The 27,256-nt window shown below is 68.9% G+C and overlaps 14 non-coding genes across 14 annotated transcripts; all 14 read right to left on the reverse strand.

The window, feature by feature from the left end:
• Window positions 1-194: 194 nt before the first annotated feature.
• On the reverse strand, window positions 195-313 carry LOC137213827 (5S ribosomal RNA). Its single transcript, XR_010938447.1, has one exon. It is a non-coding gene; the product is annotated as a 5S ribosomal RNA (ribosomal RNA).
• Window positions 314-3,015: 2,702 nt separating this feature from the next.
• LOC137213828 (5S ribosomal RNA) lies at window positions 3,016-3,134 on the reverse strand. Its single transcript, XR_010938448.1, has one exon. It is a non-coding gene; the product is annotated as a 5S ribosomal RNA (ribosomal RNA).
• Window positions 3,135-4,071: 937 nt separating this feature from the next.
• On the reverse strand, window positions 4,072-4,190 carry LOC137213829 (5S ribosomal RNA). The gene has a single exon (XR_010938449.1). It is a non-coding gene; the product is annotated as a 5S ribosomal RNA (ribosomal RNA).
• Window positions 4,191-6,892: 2,702 nt separating this feature from the next.
• On the reverse strand, window positions 6,893-7,011 carry LOC137213830 (5S ribosomal RNA). The gene has a single exon (XR_010938450.1). It is a non-coding gene; the product is annotated as a 5S ribosomal RNA (ribosomal RNA).
• A 937-nt stretch (window positions 7,012-7,948) lies between these two features.
• Window positions 7,949-8,067, reverse strand: LOC137213831 (5S ribosomal RNA). The gene has a single exon (XR_010938451.1). It is a non-coding gene; the product is annotated as a 5S ribosomal RNA (ribosomal RNA).
• Window positions 8,068-10,769: 2,702 nt separating this feature from the next.
• LOC137213832 (5S ribosomal RNA) lies at window positions 10,770-10,888 on the reverse strand. The gene has a single exon (XR_010938452.1). It is a non-coding gene; the product is annotated as a 5S ribosomal RNA (ribosomal RNA).
• Window positions 10,889-11,825: 937 nt separating this feature from the next.
• LOC137213833 (5S ribosomal RNA) lies at window positions 11,826-11,944 on the reverse strand. The gene has a single exon (XR_010938453.1). It is a non-coding gene; the product is annotated as a 5S ribosomal RNA (ribosomal RNA).
• A 2,696-nt stretch (window positions 11,945-14,640) lies between these two features.
• LOC137213834 (5S ribosomal RNA) lies at window positions 14,641-14,759 on the reverse strand. Its single transcript, XR_010938454.1, has one exon. It is a non-coding gene; the product is annotated as a 5S ribosomal RNA (ribosomal RNA).
• Window positions 14,760-15,696: 937 nt separating this feature from the next.
• Window positions 15,697-15,815, reverse strand: LOC137213835 (5S ribosomal RNA). Its single transcript, XR_010938455.1, has one exon. It is a non-coding gene; the product is annotated as a 5S ribosomal RNA (ribosomal RNA).
• Window positions 15,816-16,753: 938 nt separating this feature from the next.
• Window positions 16,754-16,872, reverse strand: LOC137213837 (5S ribosomal RNA). The gene has a single exon (XR_010938457.1). It is a non-coding gene; the product is annotated as a 5S ribosomal RNA (ribosomal RNA).
• A 2,695-nt stretch (window positions 16,873-19,567) lies between these two features.
• Window positions 19,568-19,686, reverse strand: LOC137213838 (5S ribosomal RNA). Its single transcript, XR_010938458.1, has one exon. It is a non-coding gene; the product is annotated as a 5S ribosomal RNA (ribosomal RNA).
• Window positions 19,687-20,623: 937 nt separating this feature from the next.
• On the reverse strand, window positions 20,624-20,742 carry LOC137213839 (5S ribosomal RNA). The gene has a single exon (XR_010938459.1). It is a non-coding gene; the product is annotated as a 5S ribosomal RNA (ribosomal RNA).
• A 2,695-nt stretch (window positions 20,743-23,437) lies between these two features.
• Window positions 23,438-23,556, reverse strand: LOC137213840 (5S ribosomal RNA). The gene has a single exon (XR_010938460.1). It is a non-coding gene; the product is annotated as a 5S ribosomal RNA (ribosomal RNA).
• A 937-nt stretch (window positions 23,557-24,493) lies between these two features.
• LOC137213841 (5S ribosomal RNA) lies at window positions 24,494-24,612 on the reverse strand. The gene has a single exon (XR_010938461.1). It is a non-coding gene; the product is annotated as a 5S ribosomal RNA (ribosomal RNA).
• Between the last annotated feature and the right edge of the window lie 2,644 nt (window positions 24,613-27,256).

Consider the following 27,256-nt stretch of genomic DNA (forward strand, 5'->3'; position numbering starts at 1 on the left):
GGGGTGCGGCTGCCTTCCAGGGCCGCCTTCTGGCCGCCTGGCCGGCCGGGCCGGCGGGGAGCGCCCCCGCCGGCGCGCGCCGTGGTGGGAGGGGCCTGAGGAGGTGGGGCCTGCAGCGGGGCCCGGCGGGGGCGGAGCCGGCGGCCCCCGCCGCGGGCGAGTAAAGGAGAAGGCGGGCGGAGCGGGAGGCAAAAAGCCTACAGCACCCGGTATTCCCAGGCGGTCTCCCATCCAAGTACTAACCAGGCCCGACCCTGCTTAGCTTCCGAGATCAGACGAGATCGGGCGCGTTCAGGGTGGTATGGCCGTAGACGGGGGCGGGGGGCCGCGGGCGGCCTCTTGAGGCCCAGTTTCGCTGGCGCTGGCGCCTTAACGCCAGCCTGGCGGCCGGCCCGCCCCGGCAGGGCCCCCTCGCCCGCCCAGGCAGGGGGAACGGAGGTCTCGGGTATCGGGCGGCGGCGGAGGGTTTGGCGACCACCTCCCAGCCCAGGGCGGCCGTGACCCAGCAAACCCTTCGGCGCTTGGCGCCCCGCCCAAGATCCCGCACGTCGCTCACAGGGACGTGGCCCCGGAGGCTTCAGGGCCCGGGGCCCGCGGTCCCTTGGGCATCGGTCCTGCCCGCCCACGCGGCGCTAGGCGCAGCCCGGCCGCAGCCCGGGCCGGCCCTCCTGCCCGACAGCAGCCGGCCCGAAGCCACCGGGAGCCACCATTGAGTCGCCACGGCCCCTCAGCCCCGGCAAGGCCACCCTTGCCCCCACACCCCCCGCCGAGCTCAGGACCCCGCCCCTGGTGGCCGGCAGGCCCGGGGAAGCGGCCCCTGCCCTCGATCCCGCTCCCGCACCCAACCGCGGTGACACGCCAGAGGGGCGGGGTGGTGGTGGGGCGGGGCTTTTGTCGGAGGGAGCTGTGGAGGGACACACAGGCACACAGGTGGCGGCGCCGGGGCTGGGCGCCGGTGGGGGCGGCCAGGTGCAGGTCGAGGGGCTCGCGGGCCAAAAGGACAGCAACTGGGCCCATGGCGGAGTCTGGGTCTGGAGGGCTCTGAGCCTCCATCCGCTCTGGTGCCTCGGGTCTACCGGCCCGACGCCTGGTAGCGCGACACCCCACCGGCCCACAGACGTAGCCTCCCCAGCTGTGCTCACAGCGAGTCCAACCGCAGCCTGCATCCCTCCACGGGACACTTGGATTACTCCCGCGATCCCCACGAGGTGCGGCACCCGCTGGCCGAATGGGCTGAGATCCTGCCCTTGCGGCGCCCTGTGGCCACCTCCGCCTCCCTCACGGTACTGGCCGAGGCCTCGGACCAGCGGGCCCCGGCTCCCAGCTCAGCGCTGCTCCTCCGCCCCTCTCACCTCCTGCCCGACGTCCAGGCTACCGAGCACCCTCCACCCCCGCCCACCTTCATGCCACTCAGCCGGAACCCGGGAGGCAATGCCAACTACCAGGTGTGTATGACAGTCTGGTGCTGAAGCGGCAACCGCAGGAGGGCCAAGCGCGGGCCAACTCGCTGCTACCTTCCACCTCGGCCTCCAGGCCCTCTCTGCACGGGAGCCAGACTGGGAAAATGAACTTACCAGCAGCAAATGGGGGCAGGGGCAGGGGGCGGCAGGGCATGGAGAGAGGAATAAAGAGCTCCAGAGTCCAGGAAACATTGGTGGTCTGTGGCTTGGAAGCGCCACTCCTTCTGCCAGCCTGGGTCCCTGCGCTTGGCTTCCTGCAATAAGAAGCCAGTGTCCCCTTCTTGGCCTGAGGGTCCCTTTGGTTTAGTGGCCACAGTTCTGCCAGCAGGCCCCTCCTGGTCCTATACCATGCACTAAGTACATCTGCAGCTGCAGACTCCAAACCCCTGGTCTCTGGGCACCTCCTCTGTGTCTCAGCTGTCCCTGTCCACAGAGAGCCTCATACAAGACGTTGCTTCCAAACTGGGAGGTTCCACATCTGGGCAGGTCCAGCTCCAGGCCCAGTGAAGGGCATGAAGAAGGCTGAGGCTCTGGACTCCAGCCAGGCCTTCAGCAGGCCTCTGAGGCCAAGGTCTTCCTAGTCTCAAGAGGGGCCAAGAGACGCAATGTGTCATTTGAACAAGTGAGTCAGCGGGCGGTGAGCGAATGAGTGACCGCTCGAGGGGATGTATGCCGGCCACCGGGCCCTGTTTGACTGTCCAGGCTCAGCTTACCTGACCCTGGTTACCAGGGAATGCCACTCTGGGCCCTCCTTTTCATCCCCCTCCCTCACTGTGACCTCACCACCTGCCCCATTATGACCCAGTCTGGCTCCCAGTTAAAACTGGAGGGCAGAGGGCCCAGGCAGTCCTGGGACCAACGGCCATGGGTGAGCGAAACTACTACCGAGCCGAGCCGTTCACTGGCCCCATCCCCAGGAAATGCCAGGAGCAAGGATACTCAATTCTTCTGATCCCGGTCAGCTTCATCTTGCTCAACGTGGGGATCAACATGGTGACTATGGTCAGGGCAGGATCTGTGCAGCGCGGTTGGGGGAGCCCTGGGGTCTTGAAGGGGCTGAGGTGGGAGGGCTGCTGGGGTGTGACAGGACAAGGGTTGGATTTCAGGGCTCACCCTGCTCCCGGCCTCCCCCCTCCCCTTCTTCCCTCAACTCTGGAGGCATCTGAAGAGATTCTTGCGGGCACTTTTCAATCGTATTTTCCACAAAGGTGAGTGGGCGCCGGCGTGGGTTCAGGGGATGTGGGCCTGTCCCCTTTCTTCTATCCCTGCCTTGATTCTCAGCCCCTCAGGAACCCAGGCCCTGACCCATCTCGCCTTTCCCCACAGACAAGCAAGCCAGCTGTGTAGGCACCCATGGCATGTGCATGCGCTGCTCCGTGGATCCCAAGAACCTGTGCTCAAGAGTTTCTTCCCACTTCTGCCGTCGCCCAAGCTTCCTGCTCGGGCAGGTAAACCACCTTGACTACTGCCTGCAGCGGGGCTCGGCGGGGGCGGAGCCGGCGGCCCCCCCGCCGCGGGCGAGTAAAGGAGAAGGCGGGCGGAGCGGGAGGCAAAAAGCCTACAGCACCCGGTATTCCCAGGCGGTCTCCCATCCAAGTACTAACCAGGCCCGACCCTGCTTAGCTTCCGAGATCAGACGAGATCGGGCGCGTTCAGGGTGGTATGGCCGTAGACGGGGGCGGGGGCCGCGGGCGGCCTCTTGAGGCCCAGTTTCGCTGGCGCTGGCGCCTTAACGCCAGCCTGGCGGCCGGCCCGCCCCGGCAGGGCCCCCTCGCCCGCCCAGGCAGGGGGAACGGAGGTCTCGGGTATCGGGCGGCGGCGGAGGGTTTGGCGACCACCTCCCAGCCCAGGGCGGCCGTGACCCAGCAAACCCTTCGGCGCTTGGCGCCCCGCCCAAGATCCCGCACGTCGCTCACAGGGACGTGGCCCCGGAGGCTTCAGGCCCCGGGGCCCGTGGTCCCTTGGGCATCGGTCCTGCCTGCCCACGCGGAGCTAGGCGCAGCCCGGCCGCAGCCCGGGCCGGCCCTCCTGCCTGACAGCAGCCGGCCCGAAGCCACCGGGAGCCACCATTGAGTCGCCACGGCCCCTCAGCCCCGGCAAGGCCACCCTTGCCCCCACACCCCCCGCCGAGCTCAGGACCCCGCCCCTGGTGGCCGGCAGGCCCGGGGAAGCGGCCCCTGCCCTCGATCCCGCTCCAGCACCCAACCGCTGTGACACGCCAGAGGGGCGGGGTGGTGGTGGGGCGGGGCTTTTGTCGGAGGGAGCTGTGGAGGGACACACCGGCACACAGATGGCGGCGCCGGGGCTAGGCGCCGGTGGGGGCGGCCAGGTGCAGGTCGAGGGGCTCGCGGGCCGAAAGGACGGCCACTGGGCCCGCGGCGGAGTCTGGGTCTGGGCCAGCCACCCCGGGAGCGTCTGGGGTGCGGCTGCCTTCCAGGGCCGCCTTCTGGCCGCCTGGCCGGCCGGGCCGGCGGGGAGCGCCCCCGCCGGCGCGCGCCGTGGTGGGAGGGGCCTGAGGAGGTGGGGCCTGCAGCGGGGCCCGGCGGGGGCGGAGCCGGCGGCCCCCGCCGCGGGCGAGTAAAGGAGAAGGCGGGCGGAGCGGGAGGCAAAAAGCCTACAGCACCCGGTATTCCCAGGCGGTCTCCCATCCAAGTACTAACCAGGCCCGACCCTGCTTAGCTTCCGAGATCAGACGAGATCGGGCGCGTTCAGGGTGGTATGGCCGTAGACGGGGGCGGGGGGCCGCGGGCGGCCTCTTGAGGCCCAGTTTCGCTGGCGCTGGCGCCTTAACGCCAGCCTGGCGGCCGGCCCGCCCCGGCAGGGCCCCCTCGCCCGCCCAGGCAGGGGGAACGGAGGTCTCGGGTATCGGGCGGCGGCGGAGGGTTTGGCGACCACCTCCCAGCCCAGGGCGGCCGTGACCCAGCAAACCCTTCGGCGCTTGGCGCCCCGCCCAAGATCCCGCACGTCGCTCACAGGGACGTGGCCCCGGAGGCTTCAGGGCCCGGGGCCCGCGGTCCCTTGGGCATCGGTCCTGCCCGCCCACGCGGCGCTAGGCGCAGCCCGGCCGCAGCCCGGGCCGGCCCTCCTGCCCGACAGCAGCCGGCCCGAAGCCACCGGGAGCCACCATTGAGTCGCCACGGCCCCTCTGCCCCGGCAAGGCCACCCTTGCCCCCACACCCCCCGCCGAGCTCAGGACCCCGCCCCTGGTGGCCGGCAGGCCCGGGGAAGCGGCCCCTGCCCTCGATCCCGCTCCCGCACCCAACCGCGGTGACACGCCAGAGGGGCGGGGTGGTGGTGGGGCGGGGCTTTTGTCGGAGGGAGCTGTGGAGGGACACACAGGCACACAGGTGGCGGCGCCGGGGCTGGGCGCCGGTGGGGGCGGCCAGGTGCAGGTCGAGGGGCTCGCGGGCCAAAAGGACAGCAACTGGGCCCATGGCGGAGTCTGGGTCTGGAGGGCTCTGAGCCTCCATCCGCTCTGGTGCCTCGGGTCTACCGGCCCGACGCCTGGTAGCGCGACACCCCACCGGCCCACAGACGTAGCCTCCCCAGCTGTGCTCACAGCGAGTCCAACCGCAGCCTGCATCCCTCCACGGGACACTTGGATTACTCCCGCGATCCCCACGAGGTGCGGCACCCGCTGGCCGAATGGGCTGAGATCCTGCCCTTGCGGCGCCCTGTGGCCACCTCCGCCTCCCTCACGGTACTGGCCGAGGCCTCGGACCAGCGGGCCCCGGCTCCCAGCTCAGCGCTGCTCCTCCGCCCCTCTCACCTCCTGCCCGACGTCCAGGCTACCGAGCACCCTCCACCCCCGCCCACCTTCATGCCACTCAGCCGGAACCCGGGAGGCAATGCCAACTACCAGGTGTGTATGACAGTCTGGTGCTGAAGCGGCAACCGCAGGAGGGCCAAGCGCGGGCCAACTCGCTGCTACCTTCCACCTCGGCCTCCAGGCCCTCTCTGCACGGGAGCCAGACTGGGAAAATGAACTTACCAGCAGCAAATGGGGGCAGGGGCAGGGGGCGGCAGGGCATGGAGAGAGGAATAAAGAGCTCCAGAGTCCAGGAAACATTGGTGGTCTGTGGCTTGGAAGCGCCACTCCTTCTGCCAGCCTGGGTCCCTGCGCTTGGCTTCCTGCAATAAGAAGCCAGTGTCCCCTTCTTGGCCTGAGGGTCCCTTTGGTTTAGTGGCCACAGTTCTGCCAGCAGGCCCCTCCTGGTCCTATACCATGCACTAAGTACATCTGCAGCTGCAGACTCCAAACCCCTGGTCTCTGGGCACCTCCTCTGTGTCTCAGCTGTCCCTGTCCACAGAGAGCCTCATACAAGACGTTGCTTCCAAACTGGGAGGTTCCACATCTGGGCAGGTCCAGCTCCAGGCCCAGTGAAGGGCATGAAGAAGGCTGAGGCTCTGGACTCCAGCCAGGCCTTCAGCAGGCCTCTGAGGCCAAGGTCTTCCTAGTCTCAAGAGGGGCCAAGAGACGCAATGTGTCATTTGAACAAGTGAGTCAGCGGGCGGTGAGCGAATGAGTGACCGCTCGAGGGGATGTATGCCGGCCACCGGGCCCTGTTTGACTGTCCAGGCTCAGCTTACCTGACCCTGGTTACCAGGGAATGCCACTCTGGGCCCTCCTTTTCATCCCCCTCCCTCACTGTGACCTCACCACCTGCCCCATTATGACCCAGTCTGGCTCCCAGTTAAAACTGGAGGGCAGAGGGCCCAGGCAGTCCTGGGACCAACGGCCATGGGTGAGCGAAACTACTACCGAGCCGAGCCGTTCACTGGCCCCATCCCCAGGAAATGCCAGGAGCAAGGATACTCAATTCTTCTGATCCCGGTCAGCTTCATCTTGCTCAACGTGGGGATCAACATGGTGACTATGGTCAGGGCAGGATCTGTGCAGCGCGGTTGGGGGAGCCCTGGGGTCTTGAAGGGGCTGAGGTGGGAGGGCTGCTGGGGTGTGACAGGACAAGGGTTGGATTTCAGGGCTCACCCTGCTCCCGGCCTCCCCCCTCCCCTTCTTCCCTCAACTCTGGAGGCATCTGAAGAGATTCTTGCGGGCACTTTTCAATCGTATTTTCCACAAAGGTGAGTGGGCGCCGGCGTGGGTTCAGGGGATGTGGGCCTGTCCCCTTTCTTCTATCCCTGCCTTGATTCTCAGCCCCTCAGGAACCCAGGCCCTGACCCATCTCGCCTTTCCCCACAGACAAGCAAGCCAGCTGTGTAGGCACCCATGGCATGTGCATGCGCTGCTCCGTGGATCCCAAGAACCTGTGCTCAAGAGTTTCTTCCCACTTCTGCCGTCGCCCAAGCTTCCTGCTCGGGCAGGTAAACCACCTTGACTACTGCCTGCAGCGGGGCTCGGCGGGGGCGGAGCCGGCGGCCCCCCCGCCGCGGGCGAGTAAAGGAGAAGGCGGGCGGAGCGGGAGGCAAAAAGCCTACAGCACCCGGTATTCCCAGGCGGTCTCCCATCCAAGTACTAACCAGGCCCGACCCTGCTTAGCTTCCGAGATCAGACGAGATCGGGCGCGTTCAGGGTGGTATGGCCGTAGACGGGGGCGGGGGCCGCGGGCGGCCTCTTGAGGCCCAGTTTCGCTGGCGCTGGCGCCTTAACGCCAGCCTGGCGGCCGGCCCGCCCCGGCAGGGCCCCCTCGCCCGCCCAGGCAGGGGGAACGGAGGTCTCGGGTATCGGGCGGCGGCGGAGGGTTTGGCGACCACCTCCCAGCCCAGGGCGGCCGTGACCCAGCAAACCCTTCGGCGCTTGGCGCCCCGCCCAAGATCCCGCACGTCGCTCACAGGGACGTGGCCCCGGAGGCTTCAGGCCCCGGGGCCCGTGGTCCCTTGGGCATCGGTCCTGCCTGCCCACGCGGAGCTAGGCGCAGCCCGGCCGCAGCCCGGGCCGGCCCTCCTGCCTGACAGCAGCCGGCCCGAAGCCACCGGGAGCCACCATTGAGTCGCCACGGCCCCTCAGCCCCGGCAAGGCCACCCTTGCCCCCACACCCCCCGCCGAGCTCAGGACCCCGCCCCTGGTGGCCGGCAGGCCCGGGGAAGCGGCCCCTGCCCTCGATCCCGCTCCAGCACCCAACCGCTGTGACACGCCAGAGGGGCGGGGTGGTGGTGGGGCGGGGCTTTTGTCGGAGGGAGCTGTGGAGGGACACACCGGCACACAGATGGCGGCGCCGGGGCTAGGCGCCGGTGGGGGCGGCCAGGTGCAGGTCGAGGGGCTCGCGGGCCGAAAGGACGGCCACTGGGCCCGCGGCGGAGTCTGGGTCTGGGCCAGCCACCCCGGGAGCGTCTGGGGTGCGGCTGCCTTCCAGGGCCGCCTTCTGGCCGCCTGGCCGGCCGGGCCGGCGGGGAGCGCCCCCGCCGGCGCGCGCCGTGGTGGGAGGGGCCTGAGGAGGTGGGGCCTGCAGCGGGGCCCGGCGGGGGCGGAGCCGGCGGCCCCCGCCGCGGGCGAGTAAAGGAGAAGGCGGGCGGAGCGGGAGGCAAAAAGCCTACAGCACCCGGTATTCCCAGGCGGTCTCCCATCCAAGTACTAACCAGGCCCGACCCTGCTTAGCTTCCGAGATCAGACGAGATCGGGCGCGTTCAGGGTGGTATGGCCGTAGACGGGGGCGGGGGGCCGCGGGCGGCCTCTTGAGGCCCAGTTTCGCTGGCGCTGGCGCCTTAACGCCAGCCTGGCGGCCGGCCCGCCCCGGCAGGGCCCCCTCGCCCGCCCAGGCAGGGGGAACGGAGGTCTCGGGTATCGGGCGGCGGCGGAGGGTTTGGCGACCACCTCCCAGCCCAGGGCGGCCGTGACCCAGCAAACCCTTCGGCGCTTGGCGCCCCGCCCAAGATCCCGCACGTCGCTCACAGGGACGTGGCCCCGGAGGCTTCAGGGCCCGGGGCCCGCGGTCCCTTGGGCATCGGTCCTGCCCGCCCACGCGGCGCTAGGCGCAGCCCGGCCGCAGCCCGGGCCGGCCCTCCTGCCCGACAGCAGCCGGCCCGAAGCCACCGGGAGCCACCATTGAGTCGCCACGGCCCCTCTGCCCCGGCAAGGCCACCCTTGCCCCCACACCCCCCGCCGAGCTCAGGACCCCGCCCCTGGTGGCCGGCAGGCCCGGGGAAGCGGCCCCTGCCCTCGATCCCGCTCCCGCACCCAACCGCGGTGACACGCCAGAGGGGCGGGGTGGTGGTGGGGCGGGGCTTTTGTCGGAGGGAGCTGTGGAGGGACACACAGGCACACAGGTGGCGGCGCCGGGGCTGGGCGCCGGTGGGGGCGGCCAGGTGCAGGTCGAGGGGCTCGCGGGCCAAAAGGACAGCAACTGGGCCCATGGCGGAGTCTGGGTCTGGAGGGCTCTGAGCCTCCATCCGCTCTGGTGCCTCGGGTCTACCGGCCCGACGCCTGGTAGCGCGACACCCCACCGGCCCACAGACGTAGCCTCCCCAGCTGTGCTCACAGCGAGTCCAACCGCAGCCTGCATCCCTCCACGGGACACTTGGATTACTCCCGCGATCCCCACGAGGTGCGGCACCCGCTGGCCGAATGGGCTGAGATCCTGCCCTTGCGGCGCCCTGTGGCCACCTCCGCCTCCCTCACGGTACTGGCCGAGGCCTCGGACCAGCGGGCCCCGGCTCCCAGCTCAGCGCTGCTCCTCCGCCCCTCTCACCTCCTGCCCGACGTCCAGGCTACCGAGCACCCTCCACCCCCGCCCACCTTCATGCCACTCAGCCGGAACCCGGGAGGCAATGCCAACTACCAGGTGTGTATGACAGTCTGGTGCTGAAGCGGCAACCGCAGGAGGGCCAAGCGCGGGCCAACTCGCTGCTACCTTCCACCTCGGCCTCCAGGCCCTCTCTGCACGGGAGCCAGACTGGGAAAATGAACTTACCAGCAGCAAATGGGGGCAGGGGCAGGGGGCGGCAGGGCATGGAGAGAGGAATAAAGAGCTCCAGAGTCCAGGAAACATTGGTGGTCTGTGGCTTGGAAGCGCCACTCCTTCTGCCAGCCTGGGTCCCTGCGCTTGGCTTCCTGCAATAAGAAGCCAGTGTCCCCTTCTTGGCCTGAGGGTCCCTTTGGTTTAGTGGCCACAGTTCTGCCAGCAGGCCCCTCCTGGTCCTATACCATGCACTAAGTACATCTGCAGCTGCAGACTCCAAACCCCTGGTCTCTGGGCACCTCCTCTGTGTCTCAGCTGTCCCTGTCCACAGAGAGCCTCATACAAGACGTTGCTTCCAAACTGGGAGGTTCCACATCTGGGCAGGTCCAGCTCCAGGCCCAGTGAAGGGCATGAAGAAGGCTGAGGCTCTGGACTCCAGCCAGGCCTTCAGCAGGCCTCTGAGGCCAAGGTCTTCCTAGTCTCAAGAGGGGCCAAGAGACGCAATGTGTCATTTGAACAAGTGAGTCAGCGGGCGGTGAGCGAATGAGTGACCGCTCGAGGGGATGTATGCCGGCCACCGGGCCCTGTTTGACTGTCCAGGCTCAGCTTACCTGACCCTGGTTACCAGGGAATGCCACTCTGGGCCCTCCTTTTCATCCCCCTCCCTCACTGTGACCTCACCACCTGCCCCATTATGACCCAGTCTGGCTCCCAGTTAAAACTGGAGGGCAGAGGGCCCAGGCAGTCCTGGGACCAACGGCCATGGGTGAGCGAAACTACTACCGAGCCGAGCCGTTCACTGGCCCCATCCCCAGGAAATGCCAGGAGCAAGGATACTCAATTCTTCTGATCCCGGTCAGCTTCATCTTGCTCAACGTGGGGATCAACATGGTGACTATGGTCAGGGCAGGATCTGTGCAGCGCGGTTGGGGGAGCCCTGGGGTCTTGAAGGGGCTGAGGTGGGAGGGCTGCTGGGGTGTGACAGGACAAGGGTTGGATTTCAGGGCTCACCCTGCTCCCGGCCTCCCCCCTCCCCTTCTTCCCTCAACTCTGGAGGCATCTGAAGAGATTCTTGCGGGCACTTTTCAATCGTATTTTCCACAAAGGTGAGTGGGCGCCGGCGTGGGTTCAGGGGATGTGGGCCTGTCCCCTTTCTTCTATCCCTGCCTTGATTCTCAGCCCCTCAGGAACCCAGGCCCTGACCCATCTCGCCTTTCCCCACAGACAAGCAAGCCAGCTGTGTAGGCACCCATGGCATGTGCATGCGCTGCTCCGTGGATCCCAAGAACCTGTGCTCAAGAGTTTCTTCCCACTTCTGCCGTCGCCCAAGCTTCCTGCTCGGGCAGGTAAACCACCTTGACTACTGCCTGCAGCGGGGCTCGGCGGGGGCGGAGCCGGCGGCCCCCCCGCCGCGGGCGAGTAAAGGAGAAGGCGGGCGGAGCGGGAGGCAAAAAGCCTACAGCACCCGGTATTCCCAGGCGGTCTCCCATCCAAGTACTAACCAGGCCCGACCCTGCTTAGCTTCCGAGATCAGACGAGATCGGGCGCGTTCAGGGTGGTATGGCCGTAGACGGGGGCGGGGGCCGCGGGCGGCCTCTTGAGGCCCAGTTTCGCTGGCGCTGGCGCCTTAACGCCAGCCTGGCGGCCGGCCCGCCCCGGCAGGGCCCCCTCGCCCGCCCAGGCAGGGGGAACGGAGGTCTCGGGTATCGGGCGGCGGCGGAGGGTTTGGCGACCACCTCCCAGCCCAGGGCGGCCGTGACCCAGCAAACCCTTCGGCGCTTGGCGCCCCGCCCAAGATCCCGCACGTCGCTCACAGGGACGTGGCCCCGGAGGCTTCAGGCCCCGGGGCCCGTGGTCCCTTGGGCATCGGTCCTGCCCGCCCACGCGGAGCTAGGCGCAGCCCGGCCGCAGCCCGGGCCGGCCCTCCTGCCTGACAGCAGCCGGCCCGAAGCCACCGGGAGCCACCATTGAGTCGCCACGGCCCCTCAGCCCCGGCAAGGCCACCCTTGCCCCCACACCCCCCGCCGAGCTCAGGACCCCGCCCCTGGTGGCCGGCAGGCCCGGGGAAGCGGCCCCTGCCCTCGATCCCGCTCCAGCACCCAACCGCGGTGACACGCCAGAGGGGCGGGGTGGTGGTGGGGCGGGGCTTTTGTCGGAGGGAGCTGTGGAGGGACACACCGGCACACAGATGGCGGCGCCGGGGCTAGGCGCCGGTGGGGGCGGCCAGGTGCAGGTCGAGGGGCTCGCGGGCCGAAAGGACGGCCACTGGGCCCGCGGCGGAGTCTGGGTCTGGGCCAGCCACCCCGGGAGCGTCTGGGGTGCGGCTGCCTTCCAGGGCCGCCTTCTGGCCGCCTGGCCGGCCGGGCCGGCGGGGAGCGCCCCCGCCGGCGCGCGCCGTGGTGGGAGGGGCCTGAGGAGGTGGGGCCTGCAGCGGGGCCCGGCGGGGGCGGAGCCGGCGGCCCCCGCCTCGGGCGAGTAAAGGAGAAGGCGGGCGGAGCGGGAGGCAAAAAGCCTACAGCACCCGGTATTCCCAGGCGGTCTCCCATCCAAGTACTAACCAGGCCCGACCCTGCTTAGCTTCCGAGATCAGACGAGATCGGGCGCGTTCAGGGTGGTATGGCCGTAGACGGGGGCGGGGGGCCGCGGGCGGCCTCTTGAGGCCCAGTTTCGCTGGCGCTGGCGCCTTAACGCCAGCCTGGCGGCCGGCCCGCCCCGGCAGGGCCCCCTCGCCCGCCCAGGCAGGGGGAACGGAGGTCTCGGGTATCGGGCGGCGGCGGAGGGTTTGGCGACCACCTCCCAGCCCAGGGCGGCCGTGACCCAGCAAACCCTTCGGCGCTTGGCGCCCCGCCCAAGATCCCGCACGTCGCTCACAGGGACGTGGCCCCGGAGGCTTCAGGCCCCGGGGCCCGTGGTCCCTTGGGCATCGGTCCTGCCCGCCCACGCGGAGCTAGGCGCAGCCCGGCCGCAGCCCGGGCCGGCCCTCCTGCCCGACAGCAGCCGGCCCGAAGCCACCGGGAGCCACCATTGAGTCGCCACGGCCCCTCAGCCCCGGCAAGGCCACCCTTGCCCCCACACCCCCCGCCGAGCTCAGGACCCCGCCCCTGGTGGCCGGCAGGCCCGGGGAAGCGGCCCCTGCCCTCGATCCCGCTCCTGCACCCGGCCGCGGTGACACGCCACAGGGGCGGGGTGTGGGGGGGCTTTTGTCGGAGGGAGCTGTGGAGGGACACACCGGCACACAGGTGGCGGCGCCGGGGCTGGGCGCCGGTGGGGGCGGCCAGGTGCAGGTCGAGGGGCTCGCGGGCCGAAATGACGGCAACTGGGCCCATGGCGGAGTCTGGGTCTGGAGGGCTCTGAGCCTCCATCCGCTCTGGTGCCTCGGGTCTACCGGCCCGAAGCCTGGTAGCGCGACACCCCACCGGCCCACAGACGTAGCCTCCCCAGCTGTGCTCACAGCGAGTCCAACCGCAGCCTGCATCCCTCCACGGGACACTTGGATTACTCCCGCGATCCCCACGAGGTGCGGCACCCGCTGGCCGAATGGGCTGAGATCCTGCCCTTGCGGCGCCCTGTGGCCACCTCCGCCTCCCTCACGGTACTGGCCGAGGCCTCGGACCAGCGGGCCCCGGCTCCCAGCTCAGCGCTGCTCCTCCGCCCCTCTCACCTCCTGCCCGACGTCCAGGCTACCGAGCACCCTCCACCCCCGCCCACCTTCATGCCACTCAGCCGGAACCCGGGAGGCAATGCCAACTACCAGGTGTGTATGACAGTCTGGTGCTGAAGCGGCAACCGCAGGAGGGCCAAGCGCGGGCCAACTCGCTGCTACCTTCCACCTCGGCCTCCAGGCCCTCTCTGCACGGGAGCCAGACTGGGAAAATGAACTTACCAGCAGCAAATGGGGGCAGGGGCAGGGGGCGGCAGGGCATGGAGAGAGGAATAAAGAGCTCCAGAGTCCAGGAAACATTGGTGGTCTGTGGCTTGGAAGCGCCACTCCTTCTGCCAGCCTGGGTCCCTGCGCTTGGCTTCCTGCAATAAGAAGCCAGTGTCCCCTTCTTGGCCTGAGGGTCCCTTTGGTTTAGTGGCCACAGTTCTGCCAGCAGGCCCCTCCTGGTCCTATACCATGCACTAAGTACATCTGCAGCTGCAGACTCCAAACCCCTGGTCTCTGGGCACCTCCTCTGTGTCTCAGCTGTCCCTGTCCACAGAGAGCCTCATACAAGACGTTGCTTCCAAACTGGGAGGTTCCACATCTGGGCAGGTCCAGCTCCAGGCCCAGTGAAGGGCATGAAGAAGGCTGAGGCTCTGGACTCCAGCCAGGCCTTCAGCAGGCCTCTGAGGCCAAGGTCTTCCTAGTCTCAAGAGGGGCCAAGAGACGCAATGTGTCATTTGAACAAGTGAGTCAGCGGGCGGTGAGCGAATGAGTGACCGCTCGAGGGGATGTATGCCGGCCACCGGGCCCTGTTTGACTGTCCAGGCTCAGCTTACCTGACCCTGGTTACCAGGGAATGCCACTCTGGGCCCTCCTTTTCATCCCCCTCCCTCACTGTGACCTCACCACCTGCCCCATTATGACCCAGTCTGGCTCCCAGTTAAAACTGGAGGGCAGAGGGCCCAGGCAGTCCTGGGACCAACGGCCATGGGTGAGCGAAACTACTACCGAGCCGAGCCGTTCACTGGCCCCATCCCCAGGAAATGCCAGGAGCAAGGATACTCAATTCTTCTGATCCCGGTCAGCTTCATCTTGCTCAACGTGGGGATCAACATGGTGACTATGGTCAGGGCAGGATCTGTGCAGCGCGGTTGGGGGAGCCCTGGGGTCTTGAAGGGGCTGAGGTGGGAGGGCTGCTGGGGTGTGACAGGACAAGGGTTGGATTTCAGGGCTCACCCTGCTCCCGGCCTCCCCCCTCCCCTTCTTCCCTCAACTCTGGAGGCATCTGAAGAGATTCTTGCGGGCACTTTTCAATCGTATTTTCCACAAAGGTGAGTGGGCGCCGGCGTGGGTTCAGGGGATGTGGGCCTGTCCCCTTTCTTCTATCCCTGCCTTGATTCTCAGCCCCTCAGGAACCCAGGCCCTGACCCATCTCGCCTTTCCCCACAGACAAGCAAGCCAGCTGTGTAGGCACCCATGGCATGTGCATGCGCTGCTCCGTGGATCCCAAGAACCTGCGCTCAAGAGTTTCTTCCCACTTCTGCCGTCGCCCAAGCTTCCTGCTCGGGCAGGTAAACCACCTTGACTACTGCCTGCAGCGGGGCTCGGCGGGGGCGGAGCCGGCGGCCCCCCCGCCGCGGGCGAGTAAAGGAGAAGGCGGGCGGAGCGGGAGGCAAAAAGCCTACAGCACCCGGTATTCCCAGGCGGTCTCCCATCCAAGTACTAACCAGGCCCGACCCTGCTTAGCTTCCGAGATCAGACGAGATCGGGCGCGTTCAGGGTGGTATGGCCGTAGACGGGGGCGGGGGCCGACGGCTGCCTCTTGAGGCCCAGTTTCGCTGGCGCTGGCGCCTTAACGCCAGCCTGGCGGCCGGCCCGCCCCGGCAGGGCCCCCTCGCCCGCCCAGGCAGGGGGAACGGAGGTCTCGGGTATCGGGCGGCGGCGGAGGGTTTGGCGACCACCTCCCAGCCCAGGGCGGCCGTGACCCAGCAAACCCTTCGGCGCTTGGCGCCCCGCCCAAGATCCCGCACGTCGCTCACAGGGACGTGGCCCCGGAGGCTTCAGGCCCCGGGGCCCGTGGTCCCTTGGGCATCGGTCCTGCCCGCCCACGCGGAGCTAGGCGCAGCCCGGCCGCAGCCCGGGCCGGCCCTCCTGCCCGACAGCAGCCGGCCCGAAGCCACCGGGAGCCACCATTGAGTCGCCACGGCCCCTCAGCCCCGGCAAGGCCACCCTTGCCCCCACACCCCCCGCCGAGCTCAGGACCCCGCCCCTGGTGGCCGGCAGGCCCGGGGAAGCGGCCCCTGCCCTCGATCCCGCTCCAGCACCCAACCGCGGTGACACGCCAGAGGGGCGGGGTGGTGGTGGGGCGGGGCTTTTGTCGGAGGGAGCTGTGGAGGGACACACCGGCACACAGATGGCGGCGCCGGGGCTAGGCGCCGGTGGGGGCGGCCAGGTGCAGGTCGAGGGGCTCGCGGGCCGAAAGGACGGCCACTGGGCCCGCGGCGGAGTCTGGGTCTGGGCCAGCCACCCCGGGAGCGTCTGGGGTGCGGCGGCCTTCCAGGGCCGCCTTCTGGCCGCCTGGCCGGCCGGGCCGGCGGGGAGCGCCCCCGCCGGCGCGCGCCGTGGTGGGAGGGGCCTGAGGAGGTGGGTCCTGCAGCGGGGCCCGGCGGGGGCGGAGCCGGCGGCCCCCGCCGCGGGCGAGTAAAGGAGAAGGCGGGCGGAGCGGGAGGCAAAAAGCCTACAGCACCCGGTATTCCCAGGCGGTCTCCCATCCAAGTACTAACCAGGCCCGACCCTGCTTAGCTTCCGAGATCAGACGAGATCGGGCGCGTTCAGGGTGGTATGGCCGTAGACGGGGGCGGGGGGCCGCGGGCGGCCTCTTGAGGCCCAGTTTCGCTGGCGCTGGCGCCTTAACGCCAGCCTGGCGGCCGGCCCGCCCCGGCAGGGCCCCCTCGCCCGCCCAGGCAGGGGGAACGGAGGTCTCGGGTATCGGGCGGCGGCGGAGGGTTTGGCGACCACCTCCCAGCCCAGGGCGGCCGTGACCCAGCAAACCCTTCGGCGCTTGGCGCCCCGCCCAAGATCCCGCACGTCGCTCACAGGGACGTGGCCCCGGAGGCTTCAGGGCCCGGGGCCCGCGGTCCCTTGGGCATCGGTCCTGCCCGCCCACGCGGCGCTAGGCGCAGCCCGGCCGCAGCCCGGGCCGGCCCTCCTGCCCGACAGCAGCCGGCCCGAAGCCACCGGGAGCCACCATTGAGTCGCCACGGCCCCTCTGCCCCGGCAAGGCCACCCTTGCCCCCACACCCCCCGCCGAGCTCAGGACCCCGCCCCTGGTGGCCGGCAGGCCCGGGGAAGCGGCCCCTGCCCTCGATCCCGCTCCCGCACCCAACCGCGGTGACACGCCAGAGGGGCGGGGTGGTGGTGGGGCGGGGCTTTTGTCGGAGGGAGCTGTGGAGGGACACACAGGCACACAGGTGGCGGCGCCGGGGCTGGGCGCCGGTGGGGGCGGCCAGGTGCAGGTCGAGGGGCTCGCGGGCCGAAAGGACGGCCACTGGGCCCGCGGCGGAGTCTGGGTCCGGGCCAGCCACCCCGGGAGCGTCTGGGGTGCGGCTGCCTTCCAGGGCCGCCTTCTGGCCGCCTGGCCGGCCGGGCCGGCGGGGAGCGCCCCCGCCGGCGCGCGCCGTGGTGGGAGGGGCCTGAGGAGGTGGGGCCTGCAGCGGGGCCCGGCGGGGGCGGAGCCGGCGGCCCCCGCCGCGGGCGAGTAAAGGAGAAGGCGGGCGGAGCGGGAGGCAAAAAGCCTACAGCACCCGGTATTCCCAGGCGGTCTCCCATCCAAGTACTAACCAGGCCCGACCCTGCTTAGCTTCCGAGATCAGACGAGATCGGGCGCGTTCAGGGTGGTATGGCCGTAGACGGGGGCGGGGGCCGACGGCTGCCTCTTGAGGCCCAGTTTCGCTGGCGCTGGCGCCTTAACGCCAGCCTGGCGGCCGGCCCGCCCCGACAGGGCCCCCTCGCCCGCCCAGGCAGGGGGAACGGAGGTCTCGGGTATCGGGCGGCGGCGGAGGGTTTGGCGACCACCTCCCAGCCCAGGGCGGCCGTGACCCAGCAAACCCTTCGGCGCTTGGCGCCCCGCCCAAGATCCCGCACGTCGCTCACAGGGACGTGGCCCCGGAGGCTTCAGGGCCCGGGGCCCGCGGTCCCTTGGGCATCGGCCCTGCCCGCCCACGCGGCGCTAGGCGCAGCCCGGCCGCAGCCCGGGCCGGCCCTCCTGCCCGACAGCAGCCGGCCCGAAGCCACCGGGAGCCACCATTGAGTCGCCACGGCCCCTCAGCCCCGGCAAGGCCACCCTTGCCCCCACACCCCCCGCCGAGCTCAGGACCCCGCCCCTGGTGGCCGGCAGGCCCGGGGAAGCGGCCCCTGCCCTCGATCCCGCTCCCGCACCCGGCCGCGGTGACACGCCACAGGGGCGGGGTGTGGGGGGGCTTTTGTCGGAGGGAGCTGTGGAGGGACACACCGGCACACAGGTGGCGGCGCCGGGGCTGGGCGCCGGTGGGGGCGGCCAGGTGCAGGTCGAGGGGCTCGCGGGCCGAAATGACGGCAACTGGGCCCATGGCGGAGTCTGGGTCTGGAGGGCTCTGAGCCTCCATCCGCTCTGGTGCCTCGGGTCTACCGGCCCGAAGCCTGGTAGCGCGACACCCCACCGGCCCACAGACGTAGCCTCCCCAGCTGTGCTCACAGCGAGTCCAACCGCAGCCTGCATCCCTCCACGGGACACTTGGATTACTCCCGCGATCCCCACGAGGTGCGGCACCCGCTGGCCGAATGGGCTGAGATCCTGCCCTTGCGGCGCCCTGTGGCCACCTCCGCCTCCCTCACGGTACTGGCCGAGGCCTCGGACCAGCGGGCCCCGGCTCCCAGCTCAGCGCTGCTCCTCCGCCCCTCTCACCTCCTGCCCGACGTCCAGGCTACCGAGCACCCTCCACCCCCGCCCACCTTCATGCCACTCAGCCGGAACCCGGGAGGCAATGCCAACTACCAGGTGTGTATGACAGTCTGGTGCTGAAGCGGCAACCGCAGGAGGGCCAAGCGCGGGCCAACTCGCTGCTACCTTCCACCTCGGCCTCCAGGCCCTCTCTGCACGGGAGCCAGACTGGGAAAATGAACTTACCAGCAGCAAATGGGGGCAGGGGCAGGGGGCGGCAGGGCATGGAGAGAGGAATAAAGAGCTCCAGAGTCCAGGAAACATTGGTGGTCTGTGGCTTGGAAGCGCCACTCCTTCTGCCAGCCTGGGTCCCTGCGCTTGGCTTCCTGCAATAAGAAGCCAGTGTCCCCTTCTTGGCCTGAGGGTCCCTTTGGTTTAGTGGCCACAGTTCTGCCAGCAGGCCCCTCCTGGTCCTATACCATGCACTAAGTACATCTGCAGCTGCAGACTCCAAACCCCTGGTCTCTGGGCACCTCCTCTGTGTCTCAGCTGTCCCTGTCCACAGAGAGCCTCATACAAGACGTTGCTTCCAAACTGGGAGGTTCCACATCTGGGCAGGTCCAGCTCCAGGCCCAGTGAAGGGCATGAAGAAGGCTGAGGCTCTGGACTCCAGCCAGGCCTTCAGCAGGCCTCTGAGGCCAAGGTCTTCCTAGTCTCAAGAGGGGCCAAGAGACGCAATGTGTCATTTGAACAAGTGAGTCAGCGGGCGGTGAGCGAATGAGTGACCGCTCGAGGGGATGTATGCCGGCCACCGGGCCCTGTTTGACTGTCCAGGCTCAGCTTACCTGACCCTGGTTACCAGGGAATGCCACTCTGGGCCCTCCTTTTCATCCCCCTCCCTCACTGTGACCTCACCACCTGCCCCATTATGACCCAGTCTGGCTCCCAGTTAAAACTGGAGGGCAGAGGGCCCAGGCAGTCCTGGGACCAACGGCCATGGGTGAGCGAAACTACTACCGAGCCGAGCCGTTCACTGGCCCCATCCCCAGGAAATGCCAGGAGCAAGGATACTCAATTCTTCTGATCCCGGTCAGCTTCATCTTGCTCAACGTGGGGATCAACATGGTGACTATGGTCAGGGCAGGATCTGTGCAGCGCGGTTGGGGGAGCCCTGGGGTCTTGAAGGGGCTGAGGTGGGAGGGCTGCTGGGGTGTGACAGGACAAGGGTTGGATTTCAGGGCTCACCCTGCTCCCGGCCTCCCCCCTCCCCTTCTTCCCTCAACTCTGGAGGCATCTGAAGAGATTCTTGCGGGCACTTTTCAATCGTATTTTCCACAAAGGTGAGTGGGCGCCGGCGTGGGTTCAGGGGATGTGGGCCTGTCCCCTTTCTTCTATCCCTGCCTTGATTCTCAGCCCCTCAGGAACCCAGGCCCTGACCCATCTCGCCTTTCCCCACAGACAAGCAAGCCAGCTGTGTAGGCACCCATGGCATGTGCATGCGCTGCTCCGTGGATCCCAAGAACCTGCGCTCAAGAGTTTCTTCCCACTTCTGCCGTCGCCCAAGCTTCCTGCTCGGGCAGGTAAACCACCTTGACTACTGCCTGCAGCGGGGCTCGGCGGGGGCGGAGCCGGCGGCCCCCCCGCCGCGGGCGAGTAAAGGAGAAGGCGGGCGGAGCGGGAGGCAAAAAGCCTACAGCACCCGGTATTCCCAGGCGGTCTCCCATCCAAGTACTAACCAGGCCCGACCCTGCTTAGCTTCCGAGATCAGACGAGATCGGGCGCGTTCAGGGTGGTATGGCCGTAGACGGGGGCGGGGGCCGACGGCTGCCTCTTGAGGCCCAGTTTCGCTGGCGCTGGCGCCTTAACGCCAGCCTGGCGGCCGGCCCGCCCCGGCAGGGCCCCCTCGCCCGCCCAGGCAGGGGGAACGGAGGTCTCGGGTATCGGGCGGCGGCGGAGGGTTTGGCGACCACCTCCCAGCCCAGGGCGGCCGTGACCCAGCAAACCCTTCGGCGCTTGGCGCCCCGCCCAAGATCCCGCACGTCGCTCACAGGGACGTGGCCCCGGAGGCTTCAGGGCCCGGGGCCCGCGGTCCCTTGGGCATCGGTCCTGCCCGCCCACGCGGCGCTAGGCGCAGCCCGGCCGCAGCCCGGGCCGGCCCTCCTGCCCGACAGCAGCCGGCCCGAAGCCACCGGGAGCCACCATTGAGTCGCCACGGCCCCTCTGCCCCGGCAAGGCCACCCTTGCCCCCACACCCCCCGCCGAGCTCAGGACCCCGCCCCTGGTGGCCGGCAGGCCCGGGGAAGCGGCCCCTGCCCTCGATCCCGCTCCCGCACCCAACCGCGGTGACACGCCAGAGGGGCGGGGTGGTGGTGGGGCGGGGCTTTTGTCGGAGGGAGCTGTGGAGGGACACACAGGCACACAGGTGGCGGCGCCGGGGCTGGGCGCCGGTGGGGGCGGCCAGGTGCAGGTCGAGGGGCTCGCGGGCCGAAAGGACGGCCACTGGGCCCGCGGCGGAGTCTGGGTCCGGGCCAGCCACCCCGGGAGCGTCTGGGGTGCGGCTGCCTTCCAGGGCCGCCTTCTGGCCGCCTGGCCGGCCGGGCCGGCGGGGAGCGCCCCCGCCGGCGCGCGCCGTGGTGGGAGGGGCCTGAGGAGGTGGGTCCTGCAGCGGGGCCCGGCGGGGGCGGAGCCGGCGGCCCCCGCCGCGGGCGAGTAAAGGAGAAGGCGGGCGGAGCGGGAGGCAAAAAGCCTACAGCACCCGGTATTCCCAGGCGGTCTCCCATCCAAGTACTAACCAGGCCCGACCCTGCTTAGCTTCCGAGATCAGACGAGATCGGGCGCGTTCAGGGTGGTATGGCCGTAGACGGGGGCGGGGGCCGACGGCTGCCTCTTGAGGCCCAGTTTCGCTGGCGCTGGCGCCTTAACGCCAGCCTGGCGGCCGGCCCGCCCCGACAGGGCCCCCTCGCCCGCCCAGGCAGGGGGAACGGAGGTCTCGGGTATCGGGCGGCGGCGGAGGGTTTGGCGACCACCTCCCAGCCCAGGGCGGCCGTGACCCAGCAAACCCTTCGGCGCTTGGCGCCCCGCCCAAGATCCCGCACGTCGCTCACAGGGACGTGGCCCCGGAGGCTTCAGGGCCCGGGGCCCGCGGTCCCTTGGGCATCGGCCCTGCCCGCCCACGCGGCGCTAGGCGCAGCCCGGCCGCAGCCCGGGCCGGCCCTCCTGCCCGACAGCAGCCGGCCCGAAGCCACCGGGAGCCACCATTGAGTCGCCACGGCCCCTCAGCCCCGGCAAGGCCACCCTTGCCCCCACACCCCCCGCCGAGCTCAGGACCCCGCCCCTGGTGGCCGGCAGGCCCGGGGAAGCGGCCCCTGCCCTCGATCCCGCTCCCGCACCCGGCCGCGGTGACACGCCACAGGGGCGGGGTGTGGGGGGGCTTTTGTCGGAGGGAGCTGTGGAGGGACACACCGGCACACAGGTGGCGGCGCCGGGGCTGGGCGCCGGTGGGGGCGGCCAGGTGCAGGTCGAGGGGCTCGCGGGCCGAAATGACGGCAACTGGGCCCATGGCGGAGTCTGGGTCTGGAGGGCTCTGAGCCTCCATCCGCTCTGGTGCCTCGGGTCTACCGGCCCGAAGCCTGGTAGCGCGACACCCCACCGGCCCACAGACGTAGCCTCCCCAGCTGTGCTCACAGCGAGTCCAACCGCAGCCTGCATCCCTCCACGGGACACTTGGATTACTCCCGCGATCCCCACGAGGTGCGGCACCCGCTGGCCGAATGGGCTGAGATCCTGCCCTTGCGGCGCCCTGTGGCCACCTCCGCCTCCCTCACGGTACTGGCCGAGGCCTCGGACCAGCGGGCCCCGGCTCCCAGCTCAGCGCTGCTCCTCCGCCCCTCTCACCTCCTGCCCGACGTCCAGGCTACCGAGCACCCTCCACCCCCGCCCACCTTCATGCCACTCAGCCGGAACCCGGGAGGCAATGCCAACTACCAGGTGTGTATGACAGTCTGGTGCTGAAGCGGCAACCGCAGGAGGGCCAAGCGCGGGCCAACTCGCTGCTACCTTCCACCTCGGCCTCCAGGCCCTCTCTGCACGGGAGCCAGACTGGGAAAATGAACTTACCAGCAGCAAATGGGGGCAGGGGCAGGGGGCGGCAGGGCATGGAGAGAGGAATAAAGAGCTCCAGAGTCCAGGAAACATTGGTGGTCTGTGGCTTGGAAGCGCCACTCCTTCTGCCAGCCTGGGTCCCTGCGCTTGGCTTCCTGCAATAAGAAGCCAGTGTCCCCTTCTTGGCCTGAGGGTCCCTTTGGTTTAGTGGCCACAGTTCTGCCAGCAGGCCCCTCCTGGTCCTATACCATGCACTAAGTACATCTGCAGCTGCAGACTCCAAACCCCTGGTCTCTGGGCACCTCCTCTGTGTCTCAGCTGTCCCTGTCCACAGAGAGCCTCATACAAGACGTTGCTTCCAAACTGGGAGGTTCCACATCTGGGCAGGTCCAGCTCCAGGCCCAGTGAAGGGCATGAAGAAGGCTGAGGCTCTGGACTCCAGCCAGGCCTTCAGCAGGCCTCTGAGGCCAAGGTCTTCCTAGTCTCAAGAGGGGCCAAGAGACGCAATGTGTCATTTGAACAAGTGAGTCAGCGGGCGGTGAGCGAATGAGTGACCGCTCGAGGGGATGTATGCCGGCCACCGGGCCCTGTTTGACTGTCCAGGCTCAGCTTACCTGACCCTGGTTACCAGGGAATGCCACTCTGGGCCCTCCTTTTCATCCCCCTCCCTCACTGTGACCTCACCACCTGCCCCATTATGACCCAGTCTGGCTCCCAGTTAAAACTGGAGGGCAGAGGGCCCAGGCAGTCCTGGGACCAACGGCCATGGGTGAGCGAAACTACTACCGAGCCGAGCCGTTCACTGGCCCCATCCCCAGGAAATGCCAGGAGCAAGGATACTCAATTCTTCTGATCCCGGTCAGCTTCATCTTGCTCAACGTGGGGATCAACATGGTGACTATGGTCAGGGCAGGATCTGTGCAGCGCGGTTGGGGGAGCCCTGGGGTCTTGAAGGGGCTGAGGTGGGAGGGCTGCTGGGGTGTGACAGGACAAGGGTTGGATTTCAGGGCTCACCCTGCTCCCGGCCTCCCCCCTCCCCTTCTTCCCTCAACTCTGGAGGCATCTGAAGAGATTCTTGCGGGCACTTTTCAATCGTATTTTCCACAAAGGTGAGTGGGCGCCGGCGTGGGTTCAGGGGATGTGGGCCTGTCCCCTTTCTTCTATCCCTGCCTTGATTCTCAGCCCCTCAGGAACCCAGGCCCTGACCCATCTCGCCTTTCCCCACAGACAAGCAAGCCAGCTGTGTAGGCACCCATGGCATGTGCATGCGCTGCTCCGTGGATCCCAAGAACCTGCGCTCAAGAGTTTCTTCCCACTTCTGCCGTCGCCCAAGCTTCCTGCTCGGGCAGGTAAACCACCTTGACTACTGCCTGCAGCGGGGCTCGGCGGGGGCGGAGCCGGCGGCCCCCCCGCCGCGGGCGAGTAAAGGAGAAGGCGGGCGGAGCGGGAGGCAAAAAGCCTACAGCACCCGGTATTCCCAGGCGGTCTCCCATCCAAGTACTAACCAGGCCCGACCCTGCTTAGCTTCCGAGATCAGACGAGATCGGGCGCGTTCAGGGTGGTATGGCCGTAGACGGGGGCGGGGGCCGACGGCTGCCTCTTGAGGCCCAGTTTCGCTGGCGCTGGCGCCTTAACGCCAGCCTGGCGGCCGGCCCGCCCCGGCAGGGCCCCCTCGCCCGCCCAGGCAGGGGGAACGGAGGTCTCGGGTATCGGGCGGCGGCGGAGGGTTTGGCGACCACCTCCCAGCCCAGGGCGGCCGTGACCCAGCAAACCCTTCGGCGCTTGGCGCCCCGCCCAAGATCCCGCACGTCGCTCACAGGGACGTGGCCCCGGAGGCTTCAGGGCCCGGGGCCCGCGGTCCCTTGGGCATCGGTCCTGCCCGCCCACGCGGCGCTAGGCGCAGCCCGGCCGCAGCCCGGGCCGGCCCTCCTGCCCGACAGCAGCCGGCCCGAAGCCACCGGGAGCCACCATTGAGTCGCCACGGCCCCTCTGCCCCGGCAAGGCCACCCTTGCCCCCACACCCCCCGCCGAGCTCAGGACCCCGCCCCTGGTGGCCGGCAGGCCCGGGGAAGCGGCCCCTGCCCTCGATCCCGCTCCCGCACCCAACCGCGGTGACACGCCAGAGGGGCGGGGTGGTGGTGGGGCGGGGCTTTTGTCGGAGGGAGCTGTGGAGGGACACACAGGCACACAGGTGGCGGCGCCGGGGCTGGGCGCCGGTGGGGGCGGCCAGGTGCAGGTCGAGGGGCTCGCGGGCCGAAAGGACGGCCACTGGGCCCGCGGCGGAGTCTGGGTCCGGGCCAGCCACCCCGGGAGCGTCTGGGGTGCGGCTGCCTTCCAGGGCCGCCTTCTGGCCGCCTGGCCGGCCGGGCCGGCGGGGAGCGCCCCCGCCGGCGCGCGCCGTGGTGGGAGGGGCCTGAGGAGGTGGGTCCTGCAGCGGGGCCCGGCGGGGGCGGAGCCGGCGGCCCCCGCCGCGGGCGAGTAAAGGAGAAGGCGGGCGGAGCGGGAGGCAAAAAGCCTACAGCACCCGGTATTCCCAGGCGGTCTCCCATCCAAGTACTAACCAGGCCCGACCCTGCTTAGCTTCCGAGATCAGACGAGATCGGGCGCGTTCAGGGTGGTATGGCCGTAGACGGGGGCGGGGGCCGACGGCTGCCTCTTGAGGCCCAGTTTCGCTGGCGCTGGCGCCTTAACGCCAGCCTGGCGGCCGGCCCGCCCCGACAGGGCCCCCTCGCCCGCCCAGGCAGGGGGAACGGAGGTCTCGGGTATCGGGCGGCGGCGGAGGGTTTGGCGACCACCTCCCAGCCCAGGGCGGCCGTGACCCAGCAAACCCTTCGGCGCTTGGCGCCCCGCCCAAGATCCCGCACGTCGCTCACAGGGACGTGGCCCCGGAGGCTTCAGGGCCCGGGGCCCGCGGTCCCTTGGGCATCGGCCCTGCCCGCCCACGCGGCGCTAGGCGCAGCCCGGCCGCAGCCCGGGCCGGCCCTCCTGCCCGACAGCAGCCGGCCCGAAGCCACCGGGAGCCACCATTGAGTCGCCACGGCCCCTCAGCCCCGGCAAGGCCACCCTTGCCCCCACACCCCCCGCCGAGCTCAGGACCCCGCCCCTGGTGGCCGGCAGGCCCGGGGAAGCGGCCCCTGCCCTCGATCCCGCTCCTGCACCCGGCCGCGGTGACACGCCAGAGGGGCGGGGTGTGGGGGGGCTTTTGTCGGAGGGAGCTGTGGAGGGACACACCGGCACACAGGTGGCGGCGCCGGGGCTGGGCGCCGGTGGGGGCGGCCAGGTGCAGGTCGAGGGGCTCGCGGGCCGAAATGACGGCAACTGGGCCCATGGCGGAGTCTGGGTCTGGAGGGCTCTGAGCCTCCATCCGCTCTGGTGCCTCGGGTCTACCGGCCCGAAGCCTGGTAGCGCGACACCCCACCGGCCCACAGACGTAGCCTCCCCAGCTGTGCTCACAGCGAGTCCAACCGCAGCCTGCATCCCTCCACGGGACACTTGGATTACTCCCGCGATCCCCACGAGGTGCGGCACCCGCTGGCCGAATGGGCTGAGATCCTGCCCTTGCGGCGCCCTGTGGCCACCTCCGCCTCCCTCACGGTACTGGCCGAGGCCTCGGACCAGCGGGCCCCGGCTCCCAGCTCAGCGCTGCTCCTCCGCCCCTCTCACCTCCTGCCCGACGTCCAGGCTACCGAGCACCCTCCACCCCCGCCCACCTTCATGCCACTCAGCCGGAACCCGGGAGGCAATGCCAACTACCAGGTGTGTATGACAGTCTGGTGCTGAAGCGGCAACCGCAGGAGGGCCAAGCGCGGGCCAACTCGCTGCTACCTTCCACCTCGGCCTCCAGGCCCTCTCTGCACGGGAGCCAGACTGGGAAAATGAACTTACCAGCAGCAAATGGGGGCAGGGGCAGGGGGCGGCAGGGCATGGAGAGAGGAATAAAGAGCTCCAGAGTCCAGGAAACATTGGTGGTCTGTGGCTTGGAAGCGCCACTCCTTCTGCCAGCCTGGGTCCCTGCGCTTGGCTTCCTGCAATAAGAAGCCAGTGTCCCCTTCTTGGCCTGAGGGTCCCTTTGGTTTAGTGGCCACAGTTCTGCCAGCAGGCCCCTCCTGGTCCTATACCATGCACTAAGTACATCTGCAGCTGCAGACTCCAAACCCCTGGTCTCTGGGCACCTCCTCTGTGTCTCAGCTGTCCCTGTCCACAGAGAGCCTCATACAAGACGTTGCTTCCAAACTGGGAGGTTCCACATCTGGGCAGGTCCAGCTCCAGGCCCAGTGAAGGGCATGAAGAAGGCTGAGGCTCTGGACTCCAGCCAGGCCTTCAGCAGGCCTCTGAGGCCAAGGTCTTCCTAGTCTCAAGAGGGGCCAAGAGACGCAATGTGTCATTTGAACAAGTGAGTCAGCGGGCGGTGAGCGAATGAGTGACCGCTCGAGGGGATGTATGCCGGCCACCGGGCCCTGTTTGACTGTCCAGGCTCAGCTTACCTGACCCTGGTTACCAGGGAATGCCACTCTGGGCCCTCCTTTTCATCCCCCTCCCTCACTGTGACCTCACCACCTGCCCCATTATGACCCAGTCTGGCTCCCAGTTAAAACTGGAGGGCAGAGGGCCCAGGCAGTCCTGGGACCAACGGCCATGGGTGAGCGAAACTACTACCGAGCCGAGCCGTTCACTGGCCCCATCCCCAGGAAATGCCAGGAGCAAGGATACTCAATTCTTCTGATCCCGGTCAGCTTCATCTTGCTCAACGTGGGGATCAACATGGTGACTATGGTCAGGGCAGGATCTGTGCAGCGCGGTTGGGGGAGCCCTGGGGTCTTGAAGGGGCTGAGGTGGGAGGGCTGCTGGGGTGTGACAGGACAAGGGTTGGATTTCAGGGCTCACCCTGCTCCCGGCCTCCCCCCTCCCCTTCTTCCCTCAACTCTGGAGGCATCTGAAGAGATTCTTGCGGGCACTTTTCAATCGTATTTTCCACAAAGGTGAGTGGGCGCCGGCGTGGGTTCAGGGGATGTGGGCCTGTCCCCTTTCTTCTATCCCTGCCTTGATTCTCAGCCCCTCAGGAACCCAGGCCCTGACCCATCTCGCCTTTCCCCACAGACAAGCAAGCCAGCTGTGTAGGCACCCATGGCATGTGCATGCGCTGCTCCGTGGATCCCAAGAACCTGCGCTCAAGAGTTTCTTCCCACTTCTGCCGTCGCCCAAGCTTCCTGCTCGGGCAGGTAAACCACCTTGACTACTGCCTGCAGCGGGGCTCGGCGGGGGCGGAGCCGGCGGC

The sequence above is a fragment of the Pseudorca crassidens genome, chromosome 19 (genome assembly GCF_039906515.1).
Source record: "Pseudorca crassidens isolate mPseCra1 chromosome 19, mPseCra1.hap1, whole genome shotgun sequence".
NCBI classification, from domain to species: Eukaryota; Metazoa; Chordata; class Mammalia; order Artiodactyla; family Delphinidae; genus Pseudorca; species Pseudorca crassidens.